We start from the raw sequence: 23765 nt of genomic DNA on the forward strand, positions 1-23765 counted from the left end.
GAGCATTAGAAGCAATCAAACCCACAATAGGGCAACGTCCTGCTTCAATAGGAAAAACAATGGGACAAGACAGAAAAAGCAAAAAAAAAAAAAAAAATGAGGAAGAAGTCAAAAAGAAATTCCTTTCACTGCATGCTTGTTTCTAAGCTTCTCCCTCTCAGGCATTGTCAAACATCAGGAGATAAGCTAAGCCAATGACTTATATAGGCTATGAGACAAACTATTCAAATGTTAAGCCCAATGGGCAGACATATTACAATAGCACAGACGGATGAATGAATGGTGAAAGAAGAGAACGTTAGACATCCCCATGGAGGTCTATGTGCGCATTACAGATTTCCCTGATGCAGTGAAGACAAACCCTTTTCATAGAGGCTCTTCAGAGAAATACATCTTTAACTTCATAATGACTTCAGTGGAAGCTCATCACTCCCACTGCCTGTCTGTGACTTACTTAAACATGGCGCAAGCCCATCTTGTTCCCCGGGTATGTTTATCATTGCATGACTTCACTGAATTTATCGTGTGGCGCTAATCATGTTCATATCAAAATGCAGTAAGACAATAATAGAAAACTGCAGTCTTAATACTGTACACAACGGAAGATGAGCACAGAAATAATATATTCTTATGAATAATTGAGTAACCTTAAGATTAATTGTCAACTGTCCATGGGGAATCTGAAGTGCACTTTTTTTTTTCTAGTAAACTGATTAAATCGTAATGAAAGGGTGAAACAGAAAAGCACACTGTTATGTGCTGTCCTAAGGGGAAATGGTAAGCTTCAATTAAACTCTACTGTCAAAATGCTATTTTGATATGACTGAGAATTCACACAGCATCTTGCAAAATAAGCAGTTGTAAGAAGTGATTTTTATAGTGTGTTTTCATTTGAAGGGTGTGGAGCGTCATTGGAGGGAAACAGTAAATTATAGTATTTTGGGATGACATCTTGGCACAGAAGAATGTGATTTAAGGTTTCATGACAGAACAATGCATTTTTTTTTTTTTTTTTTTTTATCTTAAACACATCATTCACCCCACTTGGTACAACATGATGATGGCAATATGTGAGCAGCTTAATGGTTTGAGCCAATGAGGCTCTTTGTGACCAACTGTGCAAATAAATGCCTCTGTCTGTCTGTAAAGTATGAAATTGTGCCTGTATACGTGTACATATTTAGGCTCCCAAGTGAACAGTGCAAACAGACATCAGCATTACAGACTGCCAAGTTTAAATGCAAAGTGGCTGAACAGGAAGGCAGGCACTTGTATTTTTATTCACAGGCAATTTAGCTGTCAAAGAGCCAAACCAATGTACAAGGACAGCGGTCATCACTGACTGAGCAGGTGAAATCATGAGTTTGTCGCGTCACCCCTGCCAGCAAGTGCCCTGCCAGGCCTAAAGAGACCAAGAAGTGGAACAACTCTGAAAGAATTCATAAATCATAAGGAGTTCAGAAAACTTACGAAAAAGGGCTGACATATACTGAGTCATATTTATGGTCACCATTGCACAAATTCCCTAACTAACACATTTTCTCCACAACTTCACAGGAAAAATGCCCATACCATTTCATAACAACATTCCACAGAGAGTTTACAAAATAAACTCTGTGGCTATAATGCCCACTCTTTCCCAGTTATTCTGCAACGCAATATTATCTGTTGCCCGGTCACACCTGGGCAAACACCTGGCTGTGCCGTCCGCCTGCCTGACTGACAGCAGCTGTGTTTGTTCTCCATTTATCACTTCCTGGCTGGTCAGTCTGTCCCACAGGGGAGACCCTGAGACCGTCCTTTATGCTGAGCTGCAAAGTTTGCTGATAATATTTAGTATCTTCAAAGTCAACTCCGGCTTAAGCATGTCTGAGAGAAGCCAAAGCTATTTATAACTGTTTGGTGGAGAAGCTGGTACCCCAGATGTGAGGTCTGATGTTGCCTTGGTTCTTTTTGCTGGATTAAAAATGAAAATATATTTGCAAACAGCAATTATTGGGAGCCAAGTGCAATTAATCTTTGAGCCCAAAAGCTCACAAAAACATTTGTTGAAAACAGCGGGGTTTTTTTTTTCCTTTCAGGAATTGTCCATTTTAGTGAAATAGGCCATTTTGACGATGGCCCTCTAGACTACAACATTCTGCGGTGTGTCAAACACATACCAGGCGAACAACTTAGTTTTAAAAAACTTTTATTTTCTTTAAAAAAATTAACATGTTGGAAAAATGTCTTATGCAAAAATAAATGTGGGTATAGGGGATAGTCAAAATTGTACATTCTTTTTTTGTTTTGTTTTGTTTTAAAGAACCACCAATATTAAAAAATGTTGCACCTTTTACTCTCACATTCATTCAAAGCAGAAGCTACAACAGGATCATTTCTGGAAGAAAATTGGTTTCAAAAAGAACCTTTTAAAAACCTAAACTGACTATTAGGAAAATGTGTTTCTTTGAAAATTCTATCCAATATCAAAACGTAAATTTTCTAATTATTAAATAAGATTTTAGTTTTTCTTATAAATAACAATATTTTGGGAAATGTTTCAAATAATAGTCCTTGACAATGAGCTGAAAGTAAAGAAAGAACTAAGGAGGACAACAAACATTCACATAACCATACTGATGTTTGGAAATAAAATAAAAAAGACCTACTTTCTCATTAGAATTTCTTTTTTATGATGGTGTTCAAATATCCAAAATTTGGATTTAAAAGCACAAAGCATGCAGCAGCTCAGGATGAACCGAAGAATGTAAACATCCACAGCCAAAAAAAAAAAAAGGCTGTTCAAAGTTGATGAGCATTCCACTGATATGACCCAGATCTGAGTCAACATTGCCAGCATTTACAACAAAACTATGCTTCACCACCTCAACTTAGCTGAGAAAAAGAAAAAGAAATAAAACTATCCTTTGTTTCCAACAGAACCCCATTTACTGAGCTCAAATAGAAAAATAGCAATGTTTATTAATTCAACCCTCTGCATTCCTTTCATGGATCAGTTGTTATTCACCGCTGAGCTCGGAGCCATACTCCAAACACTCATGTCCTTTCTGTCAGACCTCTCCACATAAAAAGGCCAACATTCTTACCAATAAAGAGAGGAGATTTCCAAAGCACCAGCCAGTGTCTTCTGCCAAATACGAACCAAATGAGGAAGCCAGTGGAGAGCGCTTTTAGACGAAGGCAAAAAGATGGGTGAAATGCAGAGCGACTTATTCGCTTTCACACAAGCTGGGATACTAAGGAGGAAGTTCCAGCAGTGCTTAATAGTTTTCAGCTGTGGACCAGATGGGGTTATGTGAAGTACTAAAGTAAGAGGGGCGGCGGGTTTGCAAGCAAAACGAGGTGTCTCATGAGTGTGAGAGAACCTCTTGAAAGAAAGGAGACAGGAAGAATGAAAGACGGAAATAAGTAGTGCTGTGTAGGGGGAACATTTTTCAGATTTATATCTCTGGAATACTTCATTCCGATTGGCCAATCAAAGCATTGTACAATCAAATATTTCTGTATAATGACAACTAAACTGTATATTTGTATCTGTATATTCCCTATTTATTTTCCATTTCAACATTAGAATAAACAACTGGCACCATGAAACCGTAACACTGCAGTAACTGACCAACACAAAAATAAAAGTATGGTCACAGAAGAACCATTTTTGGTTCCCCAAAGAACCTTTCAGTGAACACTTCCACTTTTTCTAGTGTGAGTATAGACCTTATGCACCAGAGAAACGAGGGCGCCGGCATCTTTGGAATATTGTCTTTTAACTTCCGTTTTGCGGTCGCTCTGTACATTTCTATGGCATTTCTGTCCAGGAGTAATTCGCTTTTTAAGTGGATTTATTTAATGTAAAGTTAACGAAAGTTATCACGAGGACTGTAATGTTTAAAGCAGATGACTTAACAAATGTAAATCGACCGGGAAGATTTTAAAACGAGCCGTTCATTAAAAAACACGTAAAACGCTGTGAAAATACAGACCGGAAGTCAAAAGACAATGAGCGCAGCGCTGAAAAGGGGCGGAGCTACATAAGGTCTATAATCTAAACTTTTTCCACTTTAAAGAACCTTTTATATAATCGAAAGGTTCCATGGATGTTAAAAGTTCTTTATGGAACCATTGATGCCATTGCAGAACCTTTATTTCTAAGAGTGAAGGCTGCCAGATGTGTTTAAAAATAATAACAATAACAATAACAATAACAATAATAATAATAATAATACTAATATTATTATTATTATTATTATTATTATTATTATTATTATTATTATTATTATTATTATCTAACATTAACTAATGGAACCTTATTGTAAAGTGTTTAAAAAAATGTATCTAAAAATAAGTGTCTTGCGGTAATTGGTCAGTGTTAGCAAGGCAAAAACATGCAAGTATCGGTAATTCACATAAGGACATTAACTCACTGAAATCTTGCTGAACAGATGAAAACAAAAAAAAGTTTTCCATCACAGAAAACATTGAGTGCTTAGCCACAGAGCAACTTGAGTGCAAGACAGTGGACTTTGGCAGCTAACGGTGTTATGCTCACTGAAATCTGACACCTATGCCTTATTCAACAAGGTCACAACTGTTACAGATGACCAAGACACTGGGCAGACATGGAAATCCACAGCTCATATATATATATATATATACAGTATATGGTGAAAAGTACAGCCATTCTTCTCATCTCCAAAACTAAGTAGAGTGGTCTGGGTGGGGTTGTGCTAGTCTTGGCATCAGCAGTTCTGAGAATATTTTAAAAGATTCTTTTCCTTTATTATCCTAAAATTTGTTTTCCTTTCCATCATCTCGCCCCCTCCGCCTTGTGTGGACAGATGTGGGGAGGGGAAAGTAATGCGTTTAAGACTTTGGCATTTTCCATTTCGTGAGTTAAAAGTACTTATTCTGTGGTTTGGACCATATGCTTTAAGAAGTGCAGAAGTAGTCATAATCTTACATGCACCTGGCTGACATTAGTAAGAAATGTTGACAATTAAATGTTTATCTTGTGAAAATCTGATAACATTTACAGATGAGCCAGAAAAGAAACTAGCATAAGCAGCATCAACAATGTGTCCTTAAACTACTAATAATGAATGCAGAACTACACAAATGTAATAAAAAAATGATAAACTGTTCATTTTTACGAATCAAATCAAACAGTTACCCAATGACTCATTTGTGCTACCATTCAAAACAAAATTTCACAGAAGTGTGGGTTCCAGACCGACTGTCCATTTGTGCAATAATGCAATAAAGGGATTTTAAGCGACTCTTTCTGCAGGTTACAAGTTAAATTCTTTACGAGTGAGTCAATTAATTGTCCATTCAATCGATCCGTTCAAAAACACGGATTCAGGGATGAAATAAGTGAATGTCTTTATGAGAGAGTCAGTGAATATTTCACTCATCAGATTAATTCAAAAATCACTTGGCGTGTCCGAAAACACATACTGTCTGAGTAGGTCCTACATTTGAATTTGAACTTTGTGTCTGTTAAAAAAGTATGTTCTATATAGTGTGAATACAGGGTAGTATGAATGAAATTTGGACGTACTACATCCACCATATTGTTACTGTCACGTGACCTGCCAGAGTCAGTTGCGTTGCTTCACTGCCAAATACACGACTGGACTACAATGATAGTCAAGTCCAATCAACTTTATTTATATAGCATTTATACATAATACAGATGGTTTCAAAGCAGCTTTGCAGTGATAAACAGGAAAATAATTCAATGATGCAAACAGAATTCAATTATGCTGTGAAGCAGCTCTAAAAAGACAATAGTAGTCATTATTATTCACTTGAAATCAGTTCAGTGTTGATTCATTTCAGCTCAATAACTGTATAAAGTACATCAATTATAAAATGAGTTAAATTCAGCTATAAAGCAGCTCTGCAGAAAACAGTGATGTCATCATCCAGATAAGTTGAGTTCTCATCCAATAAAGTAGTGCAAGTCAAATAAGTAATATTGCTGAATAATAAACACAGAGAAAATTGTTAAAAATCTGACAAATATATTTCCCAACCCTTCTAACCCTAAACAGGCTAAACTTAAATGTGAAACTGAGAGAGTTTATGTATGTAGATGAAAAAGAAATGGAGTGGGTGATGAGATCTTGGCTGGGAGAAAGAGGAGCACAATCTTGTTAAGGTCGGAAGCTAGCTAAGGTAAAAGTCTTTGCATTTCTATTTTTGCTTTACCCCAGTCTTCCTTTTCTAGGAATGTACTTGTATCTGTATCTGATCATGGCACAAAAAAGGTATTCATAACACAACTCTGTTCCAAAATTCCTAGTGAGCTGCCAACGTAGGGAGCATTTTCAGGCATCATTGACAAGCTTTTAACTTGTTTTTGAAGGGTAGTGGTACCACACCAGTGGTAGTCCTGACTCACTTGGTTCCAACTTGGCTACTTATTTTTAAAGGCAAAATAATTTGAAATCAATAGTGAGTTCAATCTCCCCTGCACTTCATGTAACGAGCACTCTTAGCTGCTTAAAGCATTTCAAATCAGTCACTTATGAAGTTAAAGTGGTTTTCTTCATTAATTAGGATAAACAGGTTTTGATGAGCCATAATTACAGAATAACTCTTCAAGACAAACCATATCATCAACTAATAGCACAACTCCAAGGTCGAGCAACAGAGCAGTTTCCAATAGGTCAGCTGTTGACATTTTCTGATTCAAGAGCCAAAGGAAACCAACACAGATGTTTTTTTTGTTTAATTTGTATTTGTATAAATAGACCAGAGCTTGCTGCTCATTCAGTGAGCAAAGATGTTCTACACTCTTCAATAATTTGATTGGTTTAGGGTTCACCAGGGTTTAAGAAGGCCAGTCTACTAATGTCTCTTGATATGATTTTATGAATGACTCATCACACTGCTTCAAATAAAAAGAGCACTAAAAGAGACAAAAGAACAACGAATAGATAATTTAAGAATTTCAGAGGCATTTTGCTAAAGAAAGTTTGAGTGCTTTATCATTAAAGAGTATTTATAGACTAATATCAAATGGCAAGTGAGAAGCCCCAACCTCACAAATGCAGGGTCCAAAATTAACATTTTGCCACAAGTGCTAGTGACAAGTGAATTGGGAAAGGCTACTTCACAGACATGAAAAATATGTCTACTTTTAAACAAATACTCTCTGATTATGTAAAAAAAATTCTAAAGGCGTGTCCACTGTACTGCAGAGATGGTGAGTCAGCATCGTCAACTTAAACTTTGCAGCCGACACTGACTCAGAAAACACTAGTTTATTAATAAATAAAAATGGTCTCCTTGCTATTTTATTCGACACATTCATAATCATCATTTTTGCCAGTGCTTTACGGCAAGCTTTATGCGTGTGCTTGAGTTAATATAAGTTGACCAATGGCTTAAATTAACGACTACTATAGTCGACTAGAAAAATCTTTAGTTGGGGGCAGCCCTACTGAAAGTAAAATATTTCTTAGCAGCTATGAAACTGTGAGTTGCATTATTTCTTGATTGTTTTGTCATTGCACATAAGTGAAAAATAATGAAGTTGATTGCTTATCTTGTAGCATCATATTCAAGCTAGAAAAAAAGTACATCAGTAGAGTTCAGAACTCAATTTAAATTATTCATTAGATTGAACTTCCGTGTGAATTTTCCACCCACTGGTGCCCAATTTTTACTTGGCACTTCAAAGTGCCCATATTCAGAAAAAACACACGAACACTACACTTCAGATCCAAATCAACATGCTCAGTGCTAAAGGAGCTACACTACAGTGCTTTTTATGTTTACAGTATTAGTGTAAGGGTCATTTGGACCATTTTTTTCCCACATCCCCAGGTCATTCCACCTAAGTCAACAAAGCATGGCCTTCTGAAGTAACCACACGATTATCTTTTAAAGCAAATCCCTTAGCAGTACTGAGACAGAACATGTGTTTTTTCTTGAGCAGGAAATGTGGGATTCGGCCTCAATGATACACTGGGAAAATTTACCCATCTGTCTATTCAGACTATAGATAGCAGGAAATGAAGTCCTCATCCATTCATTTCAAATATTGTACACACTCAATACAATAAGCATGTTTGCTTTGAACAGCTGACAATGATGTGGCTTTTATTAAATATATCTCCACCACAGTTCAAAGGTTTTGAAAGTGACAGTAAAGACATTTACAATGTTACAAAATAATCTATTATTTAAAAAAAACTGCTGTCTGTTTGAACTTTTTCCACAAAAATGTTAAGCAGCACAACTATTTTCAACATTGGCATTTATTGAACACCAAACCATCAAATTAGAATAATTTCTGAAGGATCATGGGACATTTATTTGGAGTAATGGCTTCTGAAAATGTAGCTTTGCCATCACAGGAATTCATTATATTTTAAAACATTAAAATAGGAAACAGGTATTTTCAATTGTAATGATATTTTACAATAGTACTGTTTTACTGTATATTTGTTCAAATAAATGCAACCATGGTAAGCACACAATCCTTCTTTAAAAAAAGATTTAAAAATACACAAATATATATATTACATAAATTTAAATCATATCAACTAAATTATGCATTGAATTTAATAAAAATGTTTCCTCTGTCCGACAGTACAGTCTGACAGCCCTCAAAAAAGTAGCCTCTCATATCCCATGATTACCTCTCTCTGCCATGCAAGGTCGCATAACGTGGTCCATCAGAGAGAGAATCAGAGGCTCCTGCTCTATATCTGTAAAAACTGAATTACAGCCAGCTCACTCTGTCAAAGCCAATGTACCCACGGCTGCAGAGCCAATGGATCATGATCAAGTGAATCTAGAGCATAGAAAAACCCACCAATGTCTAACCCTCTCTGTCCCCTACACACACTTCTGAAATGCAGCATATTCCCATCTGTGGTTTACAATTTCAAACATTTAACACTAATGAGAGAGGAATATAGAATCTGTAAACACTACACTGAGGAGACCTAATTGCCAATTAGAGTCAGTTTGCAGTGGAACTAACAGATGTTGTGCTGCAACCATAAGAAGGACCTTTCAACAGATGAAATGCCATTTTTGATCATCTCTACGAGCATCTGATTTATCATAGAACATTTCCTTTACTAAAATCAGTGTCCTTTCAAACATATTGGTGAAATTGATGCTAGTAAAGACAATTGCAGTGTCAAAATTGGAAGTCTAAGTGGCACCAGTGCCGACTGTGAAGTTATGAAGCAAGATCTAGACCAAGTCTTATTTCTTATTTAAAAGAAGAATGGAATATATTTCCTTTGGGACAAATATGCAGAATATGATGCGACTTCAGATGCAATGTCACTGGAATTAATTAAAATACATAAAATCATGCAATTCTACAATCAAAGTTGAGAACAGCACCACTGCACTATCCTAGCCACCGTGGATAAGACCTAGGCCTAGTCAAATTGTGAAAGTTTGCATCACTTCAACAAAGAAAGGAAAAAAACAACCGTCTAATGCAGTTATTAATGCAAAGAAGTAACTCTAAGACAACACCACTTGAGACACATGTATAAGAATAATCAAATACTGCGGCCGTTATGCAGACAAACATTGCCAACTAAAAAGTAGCTTATTGTTCATCCCAAAGGATCCCAAAAAAGAAAATCACAGGCAAAGAAGATAAGAAGAATATGGTTCTGGTCATAACTCGGAATAAAAATGGACTCAACACTTTCTCAATTCTGAGAAAATAATTTCTAAATATACCGCTGGACGAAGACAACAGAACAACGTTCTGAGAAAAACCACCAAGAAAATGATCAATCCTTCACTTAGATATTTAGAATCAATGTGAAGCCAAATAGCTTTGGGCGTACGTGAAACCTATTGTACAATACAAACCAGAGTAACTGGGTATCATACAGCCATAGTAGGGTCATTACGTGTCAACTCAACCAGAGGTCCAAGATATCTTAATATCCTTCTAGATTCTCATTCCTTATCAACTTTTCTTTTTGAATCTTAATTTGTAAAGCCCAATATAGTTCAGTCCCATAGATATTGGAACCCCAATGTGACTCCTTAATTTGACCCCTTTTCAATGTAGGTAACATTTTACACAGCTGATAGTTAGTATTTAAAGAAGAATGTCTGAAGAACAAACAGCCTAACACTGAAACTAGAAATGTATCTTGTTTTGTAAAAATGTAACATTTTTCCGAAGTTTAAATGTCTTTAATTCAAGAAGTGTTAAAGATATCTTAATGTCATTTTAGATATTTGTTCTTATGAAACATTTCTTTTGGAATCTTCATTTTTAAGGCCCTATATGTTTCAGTCCCAGAGATACTGGGATGTCAATGTGGTAACGCATGTTACGATACTGCGTGTTTGAACTCTTGGTAGCTTCAGAAGCTATTAAAATGAATAAAATCCCATCTTCCAAATATCCCTAAAACTGATTCAAATATAGGATTCTTATAAAATGTACTTCTGAGAGCAAGTCAATGTGCCTTAACTTGACCATTTTCAGTACATTTGTGGTACTAAGAGTGTTATGTTTTATGCAATTCTTTTGATAGAGGGAAACAAGTTACATTTCTAGTTTAAACACTATTTATTCTTCAGACATTCCTCTTTAAATGCAGTAAGTATCAGGTGTGTGCAAAGTAAACCACGTTTGGTTTTCGCTCACTGAAAATGGGTAAAATTCAGCAATTTGAGAGTAACTGAACTATATAGCCTAGGGCCTTGAAAACAAAGATTTCAAAAGGAAAGCTTATTAAGAATGAGAATCTGGAAGGATATTAAGATATATTGAATACTTTTAAAGTTACAGGCATGCAAACTTTGGAAAAACAATATTTATGGCAATCATACTGTATGTTCTATGCAATTGTGTTAATAGAAAAACATGATATATATCTAGTTTCAACATTATTTGTTCTTCAGATATTCCTCTTTAAAATAAAAGCATCAGCAGTATGCAAAGTGACCCAAATTTGGTTTTCAACCACTGAAAATTTGTACAATTTACCAATTTACTCAATTTAGCCACATTTAGATCCCCATATCTCTGGGAGTGAACCATCGAGGGCCTTTAAAATGAAGATACCAAAAGGAAAGTTTGTTAAGAACAGAATCTAAAAAGATATTAAGATATCTTCTTTACTACTTCTTATGTTACAGGCATGCAAACTTGAGGCAAAAAACATGTGTTTTTTGAGCCGTCACCGTTGGCATACAGTATAACGCAACAAAGATTGCTAATTTGCTGAAATCAACAGATTTTACTAATAGACCTACCAATCATAAATAAAATAATGATTCTGCCATCTTTCTAAAGTCATTTTTACACCCCTGTAATTTGGCTCCAAATCTCAGTAAAACATACATCCATGACATTTAAACTATTTTACATATCAAACTATTTATGTTTGTCTTTGTACAGAAAAAAATATTAAATTAAAAAAATGAGTGATTTGACATGGAATGACCCAATATCATAATCGTAAGTGGACAAATAATTTATTTGATAGAAAACAGCATGATTGGAAACCATGGGAGGTAAAAATGCAGTGCAACTTACCAGAAGCTACAGTCAGAAAGTACATTACCACAAAGAACACAAAAGATTTCATCAGCTAATAAAGCATGAGATGGGATTTCATGGTCTTGGGAGCAAAGCAGACAACTTGCACCTCTTCTGAGAAAAGATTTCCATATACTTTTTCCCTTTAAATGATTCACAAATCTCCTTAGCCTAAGTCAGCAACAAAACGCCACAGTACTCCAAAACTCCAGACCAAGCACCACATTACTGTATGCAAACAGGAAATGAGATTTTCTGCTGATGATCCTTTTGAAATACTTGAAGCTATTCAACATTCCTTTTTAGACTTCATTTAAAAGGAAGACGCTGGAATCATTTTGCACCAATTAATTTTTTTATACATTTTGGTGTAAAAATTCTCCCTAGACAGACTATACTGCCAATCCCAGCAAACCTAGTCTTAAATTTAGCATTCACCCCAAATATTAGGCCAAAAAACACGGTGTACATGCTGTTAGAATCAAGAGGAATGTGAAAAAGCCATTTTGACTTCCTGCCCACAAAAACCCAATGATCCCCCCACATCTGGTGAAGTCATACACATTCATCTCAAATGTAGAAAAAACATCCAGGCAGGGGGGAGAACATTTTATAGACAGAAAACTGGATGGCCTTGAGTATGTTTAGCATTAAATATACTCATTAACGGAAGTTAGCTGAGATATGATCTTCTATTCTACATGCCAGTGAAAATCATTTTTGTGATTAGTGAAAACTGTTAAGGTCAAAAGATTATTAGGACAGGTCAGTATACAGTATGAAAACATTGATGAAGAAGAGCTAGTGAAACTCGAGTTCCTGTGCAATTCATTCAGTCCTTTCTTGAATGGAGAATGGTTTACGAACAATTTTTACAGAAATTCGGGTTTCATCAATACGGCCTGCTGAGTGAACCTTTAAAAGTATGTATGAAAAAGATTATTTAGATAGCAAGTCAAGGAGGTGCTTTAAAAAAAGAAAAGAGTGAAGGATGAACGTATTAATCAGACACAGACCCTGCTGTCCTGAGGACTGTTCCAGATAGATTGATATTTCTGCTGTCATCAGCAGAAAGGGCCCACAGGATATGACAGGCATTTTGTCTTCATTTGATTCACATGAAGTAGTTTGAGGGCTTCTCAAACACACCAGCAGAATGTTCAAGAGCCTTTCTAATACTTGAAGATGTCAGCACATCAAAATTTCTATACTTATGGAAGGAAGGAAAATGTGAGTGACATTTAAGACAGAGGGAAATTGTCCTTTAGCCCTTTTCAATGGAGAAGGCTTATGGCAAACACTGCAAGGAAACTAATGGATTCAGTGAATAATGGACTGGCCACATCCTTCTGTTAAAAGCAGTGATGTGAAGACATGCCAAAGTTGCACTGTGTTTGGAAAAAAGGTTAAAGAAATGGGCAGGAAACGGTTTGTTGTTAGAATCCTCCATAATTTTACAAGGTTTTAAATAGAAAACACGTCCTTATTCTAACAGATTTCTCACTCTAAAGGGATTCTGGCCGATGTAAAGCCTTTTAACCCTACTAAGTGCTCCAAGCCACATTTCCACCACAGTCTCAATGCCAATGTTCTGGCATGGGCAGATAAGAGCCTCAAAACCAGCCACATAGACTGCGACAGAATGAATTTTGGAAGCTATTGGAGACAAGCTTCCAAGAGCCAGACACAACCTTTCCATCTATTAAACCAGTTACAAATGCTTGCTAAAACTGAGGTCAACAGAGCCAAACAACCATCCCCCACTGAGCAACCTTAAGGAGCACAAATGGATTATTCTGACTGTAAACAGCTTCAATGAAGCTTCAGCTTGAGAAGGAAACGAAATCAGTCTGAACCTTAATATTCTGAGAGGCCCTACTCCATTATTGTTCTTTTAAAGCCAAAGCTAATAAGTCTAGAGTGCTGAGAAAGAGGGAGGATAGAAACAGAGGTAGTGGCTACATTACTGCCTGACCCAGTTAAAATAATTGATTTCATGTGTCAACTGAGTCAAGTTAAGTTGAACAGTAATTCCGAGAAAATAAAATGGAATTAATCAGGCTTCAAACCTGCACTGCAGACAGGGAGACCTCTGGCTGAAAAAGAGAGGGAGCATTCACGTTATCGATTAAACCATACTTGAATTTCAGTATTTAAACTAGGCGAGTTTACATAACATTGAATACATATTGAAAACAAAAAACAGACTGTAGCCAAAGTAGGCTTGGAAAATAATCATAAAGATTCGATCATAAAGAGAATGATCTAAGCTACCTCCATTGTCTGGTAAATACTTTATTCTTTCTTGGTATTTGTAATTTAATATAGAAAGAATTTTTTCTATATATTGGGAATTATTGTTTTTTAATCTTCAAAATATCTGTTCCACTGAAGAAAGAAGAGCATACCGTTTTGGAACAAACTGATGCCAAAAATTTCATTTTTGGATAAATTAGCCTATCCCGTTAAGAGTGTGCTAAAGGTACAGCAGTGTACATTGAAAGTTGTTACAACCTTAAGGCCCTTGCACACTGAGTCCGAAATTCGCGTCCGAAATTTTCGCACGTTAAAAAATAAATACGACCTCACGTTATGTCAATCACGCTTGTACACTGCCTCAGAAACTTTCGTCCGTCAAAAAAAATATATAAATAAAAAAAAATAATCTAATCAGGTTCGATTTTCTGCGTTTTTCACATCCGTAGCAAGCATTTTGAATGGTGTTTTGACAATTCAGAGCCACCGAATCACGAAAGCGATAATGCAATTATGCAATCATTTCGGACTCAGTGTGCAAGGGCCTTTAAGGTACCATTTTTGTAAAAAATTTACACTATTAACAGTGCAGAATTTTAGACAAACATTTTTTATTTATTTTTTTCAAAATACAATACTTGTGCAACTTAATTATCTTAACATTTATGAATATAAAAATTATAGTTGTGTTGCACCTTTGCTGCAAGTGGCACTCCATATGTTTGAATGGACATTATGCTTCTGTGAATACTGGCACAAATAGCAAAGCATAGCAAAGAAAATGCCTCAAATAATTCAATATACAGTCTCTGTTGATGAGCCTAAATGGACCCAGTTAAAACCTTTCTGCAGTATGTCTGTCTGCTTGTTCACAGCAGGACGGTCAACTATAAACTGCAGTGAAAAACAAGAAAGCAGCATTCAGCTTTGTTTTGCAATGGTTCCAGAACTATTCCAGCTTCTATAAATAGAAAGCACTCTAAATTACCAGTACAACAGTACTATGCAAGATCAGGCTATATTTTCAAAAGCTATTGGTGATTGAGCCATTCAAACTGAAAAGCCATTTAAATGCATCTATCAATCACTGTCTGCAGTCCTTTCTCCATTGCTTTTGATGTGAGCAGAACATTATCCAACTAGAAAATAGGTCTTTTATTAATTATGGGCTTATAAAAACTGGAATTAGAGCTATTATTTTCACATACAGTGGACTGGCAACCCGCTATATTAACTGATCACTCAGACGTGTACAACTTTACTATTTTCTGTTTTACATGTTCACCAGCCATGTACACATTTTCCGAGCTTAGATGTCTGTGCTCTCAATGGAAGCTGGTAATAAGAATCGAATAAAGAGCCATTGAACACTAACCCATGGGCCCTTTATCTTGTGTATAGTGTGTCAAAAAATACATGTTGGAAAAACAATCACTGCCATTTTCTGTGGCAGTAACTCTACCCCATATATCAGTCTCGTGACATTAAAGCTCTCATATATAGCGGAGATGGAGATCAAAATGACCATATTACCAAAGTCGTCTTGACACAAACTCAATGATCCATAGATGAAAGTAATCCTATTGTCAAAGGAAACCATGGAATATATTGCATTATAAAAGCCATTTGATGTTCTTTTTGCTAGGGGCTCTTTTATAAAACTGATTCTCTAAAGCAATGAATTGCACAAATAGCACGTAATATCTCACAAATTGAATACCAATTTAGTTATAAAAGCTTTATTTCCTGGAGGAAATTAATTGGTCTGGTTAAATTTAGATTAATTAGAGAGGTGATTTGATTAATTATGGTCCATGCCTAGTGGAAAATAATTACATACTTGAATGATAAACTTCTGTTGGAGGCTTTATATTGTGCATTATATATTACATTGTGCACTTATACTGGAAGTCAAAGCTGAGTTAGTAACTGAAAGGTTGTTGATTCAAACCCCCAAAAGGGCCGATCAATAAACTGTCTTCTCTGTGCCCTTGAGGAAGACACTTAACCCTAGGCTGCCATCTATGTACTGCAAAGATGCTTTGATAAAAGTCCCAACTACTGACAAAGTAGTAAACAACAGTAACCGTAGTCAGAAAGAGAAGAATTGACACCATATCCCATATAACTCTGATTTGTATGGATGAAATTACGGTTCACAAAAAAAAAAACACTTCAACACCCAGAAAAAAAGTTGTTTTAGATTAGCGCTTCATTCAAATTGAGCTGAAAAAGAACAAAAAGTGGTGTGTGGGGGGCTGAAACACCATTTCCAAAAGAATACTGGGGATCCAGGATCCATGGCTGGTGTGATCAGGATCATGATCCAGGGCTAGTGTGGAACATTTTCACGGTACCACACAGACCTCAACTGAAAATGACCATGTTAATAATCCAACGCTGTTATGTGACATTGTGATGATTTAATCTATGCGGAGCCTCTCACTTTTTCTTCAAAGTGTCTATATTCCAGGTGAGATACAGGATAAGATTAAGGCTCAAACACAAACAACATGGAAGATGGGTGTCCTTTCATCCTAATGCATTTCCCAAAATGTTCTGGCATAAACTACAAAGACAGGCAAAGGCAGACTGCATGAAACTGAGATCAAAAAAATTTGCACTTAACAGATTTCGATGTATGCCATAAAGTGGTGTTGTAAAAGTGGTGAGGTAAATGTGTTGATCCAGGCTAAGCAATTATAAAACAAATATATTATAAAATTGTTCTAAATTCTGATTGGATGAGCCACACCTCTGACCACACTCTGTTAATGTGCCAAACTGCCATGTTGTCGTATGACTTCAGTAGACTTGGAAAATAGCACATAGGTCATATGGGCTACTTTTATGCTGCTTTTGGGTAGTTTCATTGTAAATTCATGGAAAGATTTACCAGAAACATGTAATAAACCAATCTAAGCTCATTGGAAAAACATGCATTTACCTACATTTTTGCACAACTCCAAAAACTTTCTTTTTCATTAAATTCACTGCAGTTTCCAGCTGAATTGAACAATAGAGACAATTAAAGACCAACACATTTTACTCCTCACCAATTATGATTACAATGACAGATAATCCATTAAAGGGTTAGTTCACCCAAAAATGAAAATTCTGTCAGTAATTACTCACCCTCATGTTGTTCCAACCCCGTAAGACCTTTGTTCATCTTCGGAACACAAATTAAGATATTTTTGATGAAATCTGAGAGCTGTCTCACTCCTCCATAGGCTTCTAGGTGACCGAAACTTGCTGGCCCAGAAAATGTATTAAAGAGATCGTTAATATAGTCCAAGTGACTCCAGTGGCTCAATCTTAAGTATATCAAGAGACGAGAATACTTTTTTGTGCGCAAAAACAAACAAAAATAACGACTTTATTCCACTATTCATTTCCTTCTATCTGGGCCTCGAGTTGGTTCACGTAGTGTTTTTGCACAGCGCGTCTGTGTTGTACGACACACGCATCACACACATGACCAGCGTCGGCCAATAGTGAGCCTACGTGGTGACGTGTACACAGACGCGCTGCGCAAAAACACTACGTGAACTAACTCGAGGCCCAGAGAGAAGGAAATGAATAGTGGAATAAAGTCGTTATTTTTGCTGTTTTTTGCGCACAAAAAGTATTCTCGTCGCTTGATATACTTAAGATTGAGCCACTGTAGTCACTTGGACTATATTAACGATCTCTTTAATAACTTTTCTGGGCCAGCAAGTTTCAGTCACATAGAAGCCTATGGAGGAGTGAGACTGCTCTCAGATTTAATCAAAAATATCTTAATTTGTGTTCCGAAAATGAACGAAGGTCCTATGGGGTTGGAACAACATGAGGGTGAGTAATTACTGACAGAATTTTCATTTTTGGGTGAACTAACCCTTTAACAAACACTTATTTTCACATGGTTTCTTGCACTATATTATGCTTTGACAATTTTACCATAGTGCATGAATTGTAAACTAATACATTTAGATGTTTGCATCACATAACCTGTTGAGTTCCATTTGTACATTATGTCTTTTCTGATGTAGCAAACTTGCTGGATAGCTCAGTTAGTACTGCATTGCAGTTGCGATATAGATTAAATTACTGTTCACAAACAAACGTGACAACAGCGACACAACCCACCCACCCCCCACTATATTGCACATTTTGATATTTGCATCACATAACCAGCTCCATTTTTTATGTTTTTTTCTGATTTAATAAACTTGCTCAGTAGCTCACCTGGTAGTTGGTTCCGCATTGCACTTGCTTTGCTGAGCACTCAGGTATGAGTCTCGTGAAACAAGACACAATAAAAGAGCTCAAACACTTGTAGAATCAAGCTAAAATGGCATGGCTGCTTTAACTGATGCATTTATCTTACGTTTGCTTTTGTTAACACTATCATCATTAACCTTTTAGAACCACTCACCAGACATTTTATTTCCAAACTACCAAGATACGTACTACAACCAGTGTAATATAACGTTGCCCATTTTGTTGCCGAATTTGTTTTTGATAAAACTGAACTTACTTTTTTAGCGCCTTACACTGGACATTTCACTTTGAAAGTGTCACAAAAAAGCATTGTAATATAATTATGCAGAAATGTTGCCATAGGCACATTTTCCCAATGAGCCTGGGTTGCAATAAAAAACAAGAGCATGAAGAGAACATGCCATTTTGCTAGACTCACATGGTCACATGAACAGAATGATTACCATCAATCACAGTCTTTTATCCCAAACACTGGTGGAGCTCTGACAGATGAAGAGGGCAATAATGAGGCACATAGCCCTGGATGGCAATAATGAAAAAGAAGACCACAGCTTACAAGATAAAACCAGGCTGCCAAGATGTCCTACAGCTGCTTGCAGCTCTGTCTCCACGGGAGCTGCAGAAAACACCCAAGGTCAAAACATGAGAGTGCAAAAGATCCACAACTGAGGAGACATTGATGAGAGATTTGATTCATTAGATTACATGGTTTGACATAGACTGGAACATTTGAATTCTTGCAAAAAGAAAAATCCTGTGATTTCAAATAATCTGCTGTTTTGGTGTTCCACACCCTTGCAGTCTATGTAAAGAGCAAAAAATAAATAAAAAAGGTATGTAGCACATTCTGCCTCCTGAGACATACTTTAGGCCAATAGCATTGCAAATATCCTTAGCAGATAAGGCCATCTCATAATGTAATGTAACTGTTAAGTGAAAAAACGATTAGCCTATTAATTATGATTGTAAATATAATTTATTCAATATGAAAAAGGAATAAAAAAATTTGTTCAATCTAATTAAAATTGCTTTGCTCAATATCTGTGCACAAATGCATATATTTGCTTAATTTTTTACACAAATGTAAAAAAGTACAGGCTGTTAAAGGGATAGTGCACCCAAAAATTCAAATTCTTTTTCCATTTCTACATCTTCATTAATAGCTACGCAACTGAAATTTTGACCGTAAGAGATCGTAAAACGAATCCATTTGAATTTTAGTCCAAATTTTCTAAAGAGACACGATCACTTTATATGATGAACAGACACTTCAATTATGGTAAACGGACGCTTGAGCATTTTCGCTTGATGTGCGAGAACCAATGAGGTTCATTCTCGTGTTATGCAGCACGTTTGAGTTTCAAGAACCAATGAAATTCATTCTCGTGTGTTACGCAGCACATTTGAGGTTGAGCTTCTGTTTATGTCCATTGATCAATGTTAATATGTGAATAAAAGCTAAATTCAATCTGTTCATCATATAAAGCGATCAACTCTTTTCAGAAAATTTGGACTAAACCGCTCAATTCACATGGATTAGTTTTTCGATCTCTTTACAAACTTTTTGAAGCATCAAAGTGTCAGTTGCGTAGCTGTCAATGGAGGGACAGAAATCACTCGGGATTGGAGCGACATGAGGGTGAGTAATTGACAGAATTTTCTCTTTTTCTGGTGAACTATCCTTTGAGCAAGTTGGTACACATACAAAATAAACAAATTTTGGAAGAATTAAATTCACAAGATGAAGAAAAATCTATCATTAGTTGAATGATAGGTTTTATCTGAGAATTGCATAGATTTCACTGCTTTATTTGATCATATATGGGTTTATCGTGCACCTCTGAGGAGAATATAGAGGCATTTATCATGTAATCATATAGCATGACTGAAAAAAAAAGATAAAATCTCTCAAGATTTAAGCTTTGACTTTATCAGAACAAAGATTAAAAAAAAAAAAGATTTAAAAAAACTCAACAGCACAAAATAAGAAATAACTAAAATATAATTCTTGAAATGACATCACAGGCATGATCACAGAATCACATCACTAAAAATGAATGGTGAGAAAATTCACACATTATTTTCTGTGATTAATGTGGACAACATAAAAACAATTAATGCAGCATCTCCCCCAGAAAAAAACAACACCACCAGCACTTTCACAAGACGGAACAAGTAAAAAAAAACTGCTATACATCTCTCAAATTATTTATATTCTTTTTGATACGTTAAAGGAGCATTGCGTAAGTTCTGAAATTTCTAACCGTTACTGACACCAGTGGCCGTTAGAGAAACTGCAGCCAGTCTCAATGCTCGTTCTCGGTGCGCACGCTCGTACGAGCACGACCACAGCAACCAGAGAGTTGCCGCAGCAACCACAGACGGCTCATCGAGATTCACCAGCATGTTTACAGAGGTAAGAATAAAACAATAAAATAATATATTGCAAATGGCCTGTAACTATGTCTTACCTTTGCAGTAAAAAGAAAGCCAGCTCGGGGTCTGTTTTTATACCCAGCGCTGACCGGAGCTCCCTCCAAGAATCAAATGCCGCTCCGATGTTGACTCTTGTCTTTGCCCGACGCCGGTCACTCTCTATTTTGGCCGCACTAGATAAAGCTTTTTTTAGTTTCCGTGGGTGTCTGGATTGTGCTGGAGGCTGGTCGCTTCTTTCCGTCCGCAGAGTCCATTTGAAACACTACTGCTAGCGATTGCCGCTGCTTACTAATGGCTGCCGTACGGATGTAAGACGAAGTAGACGAGAACGCGCATGACGTCACATTTTGTGAATTTTCGCGCCAATTCGGACCCGACTCCTCCACACACAATTGAGCCTACAGGCTGATAGAGGCAACCGTGGTGGACAGTCAAGGTCTCATTCTTTCTATTACATTATGGTTGGCTCATAAATGTACAAATGAAAACTCTATCTTAAAGATTTTTTTAAGTAAAAACCTACACATAGCCCCTTTAAGACTACTTTTTTTTTCTTCAAAATTGCGACATTGATGTCTTGGAAGCAAAAGGCTTAATTTGCGTAATATGGTATTGAGAATGTTGGAATGGAACAGAAAACCGATGTATTAAAATATAGATTTCAATCATAAAGGCCATTTTAAGCTCATAAGCTCATCATAAGCTCCCCTCAGTCCTCAAAAAGAGAAGAAAAATCCTGGTCTGCTGTAAAAATGTAACTATGATACAAGCATAACAAGCATGCATGCAGTATCTACGTGTCCAACCAAATTACTGGAATATAAATCGAAATTGCACAGCAATGTATTTACACCCTGTCTAACTATCTTCACAAAGGGCAAAAAAGGTAAAACAAAATGTCCTGGCTCACAGAACAAAAGAAGAGAGGCCAAGTCAGGCCAGCTAGAGGGAGCCTGGGGCCAGAAGTGAGATGAAAGGCTGGAAGCACAAAGCAGCAGTGGGTGGTGATGGGTTCTTTATCTTGACTCTGCAATAAAGAATCAGCAATGCCATAAGTGATCTACTTTTCTGACAGAATACTAGCTGTGTCAAAGGTAGTAGAAGGCCATGCTGTACTAAACACTTCAGCTTTGAGAAAACTGCCCAGTAACAGGGTTGATTGCTGTCGGATAGCAGGCGTCAAAAGCACAGGTCGTGTGGTTCAACTTCATTCTGCTGATGGACTGGAACATGGAACATTCCAGAAGACAAAAGTGTTTTTTTTAGGTCTTTCTGAACATCCTCTCTGTCTCTGTGTTTTATTTAAGCGTGTAATTTCTGCGCTACCAGTGTCACCAGAATAAAATTTCTATTGGTCAGCCAAAAAGACAGTACCTCTCTAAACCAAACCATTGCTGTGTCAGGCTATTCGGATTGTTTAAAAAACCAGCAAAGCAGCTTAAGCAATCTTAAGATGTTTTTTAGTTGTCTCTGCATAAAGTTGAGTAAGGAGAAAGTATTATAACATTACATAAATCATCCTGAACGATTACGGAGAAATACGGCAGATCTGACAAAACTTTTAAGGGTAGCTGCGGGATTCATGTCCAATTTCTAGAAGTTGAAACAAGTGGAAAAATGGTATTCACACAGTGCATAAATCCTGGGATTGTGCATTACTCAGGTTTTCCCACACTCTGTGTCTGTGTGTCTGTGTCTGTGTCTGTGTCTGTTTGTACAACTATCTTTGTGAGGACCAGTTTGAGTTTTAGACCATTGGAGTGAGGACAAAGAGAGTAAAGTGAGGACATTTTGGCCGGTCCTCACTTTCTGAGACCCCTTTAAAGGCCTGTTTGAGGGTCAAGACTTGGTTTTAGGGATAATGTTATAATTAGGTTAAGGGTAGGTTTAGGGAAAGGGTTCGGGTTAGGCACTTAGTTGGGATGGGTAAGGTTAAGGTAAGCAGCTAGAGATTGCATTGTATCAATGAATGTCCTCATAAAGATAGATGTACAAGAGTGTGTGTGTCTGTCTGTGTGTCTGTGTGTGTGCTTAAATGATACCTTAGTTCAGAAAAACAGATGCCAAAAGCCAAAAAACCTCACTGAGATACTAGGTTAACAAAACAATGATTTTGTCTCTTGAATAAACATGCCAGAAATTACTATAAATGCTATATTCAAAACTTCAACAACAAAAATTATAGACACACTACCGTTCAAAAGTTTGGGGTTGGTAAGATTTTTAAATGTTTTTAAAATAACTATCTTATTGCTAACCAAAGCTGCATTTATTTGACCAAACAGCAGTAAAACAGTTTTCTATTTTAAATATATTTTAAAATGCAATTTATTCATGTGATGGCAAAGTTGAATTTTCAGCATCATTACTTCAGTCTTCAGTGTCACATGATCCTTCAGAAATCATTCTAATGCTGATTTGGTCCTCAATAAACTATTATCAAAGAAAACAACTGTGATTAATATTTTTGTGGTATTACAGCACAGTGAAATACCTCCTATATTCCTCTACAATACACAAGATTAAAAGATAAATAGACTGATCATGAGGTTAAATATCAATAAATGTTATTTAAGCATACTCATGCATAATAGGAAATTAGGCAAAGTTCAATCAATATAGCCTACCATTTCATAATTAGTCACATTAGCACCTCTTAAAGGAAAAGTTCAGCCAAAAAACTCCTCAGGCTGAAATCGTATTTAATTTTATATACCACTAATCTATGATACGATCAGTGTCTCAGGTAAGAATCACATAGATATCCTAAAACGATTACATTTCAGTAGGGGTGAGAGCATTTGTTATGGAAAGAGCAAAATGGTCCAAATCATTCCACATCAACTGAATCATGTGGCAGGCATGACTTAAAGCCTCTTGGGAGAGACTTTGAAGGTAAATACAGCTCAAGTTCAGGGTTGAATGATTCTAATAACTTTGTGAGTGTCTAGAGCTTTGAGACTCTCTTGCCTTGAGTAAGATATGAACCTGAAAAGACATTACTGCTGCAGTTTAGACAAAAAAATGGTCAGCACGCCAGGCGCGTCTAAAAGGGTTGTCCCTATTCTTATAATGAGTAATGGGTGTGTTTTGGGATTTACGTGCATTAAACCAATCAGAGTCATCTCCCATTCCCTTTAAATGGCAGTTGCGCTTGCGCCATGGCAGATTCACTATTTACATGACGGAATTTGACAGTGGAAAGACCGAAGCCGTCTGCAGAGTGCAAACAGATCTGCTCGTGCGCGAGGTAAAA

The 23765-nt window shown here is 36.5% G+C and overlaps 1 protein-coding gene across 7 annotated transcripts in view; it reads right to left on the minus strand.

The window, feature by feature from the left end:
* Positions 1–23765, minus strand: part of gulp1a (GULP PTB domain containing engulfment adaptor 1a) — a 50638-nt gene that overhangs the window by 15848 nt on the left and 11025 nt on the right. Inside the window, exon 1 of one of the 7 annotated variants that reach the window (XM_084422259.1) lies at positions 3090–3416. The exons of 5 other annotated variants lie outside the window; for them this stretch is intronic. The gene's annotated coding sequence lies outside the window, so the exon portion shown is untranslated. Of the gene's footprint in view, positions 1–3089; positions 3417–23765 lie in introns of those variants that run through there. One more of the 7 variants, XM_084422254.1, reaches the window with a different exon arrangement.

The sequence above is a fragment of the Rutilus rutilus genome (assembly GCF_951802725.1).
Source record: "Rutilus rutilus genome assembly, chromosome: 10".
Taxonomy (NCBI): Eukaryota; Metazoa; Chordata; class Actinopteri; order Cypriniformes; family Leuciscidae; genus Rutilus; species Rutilus rutilus.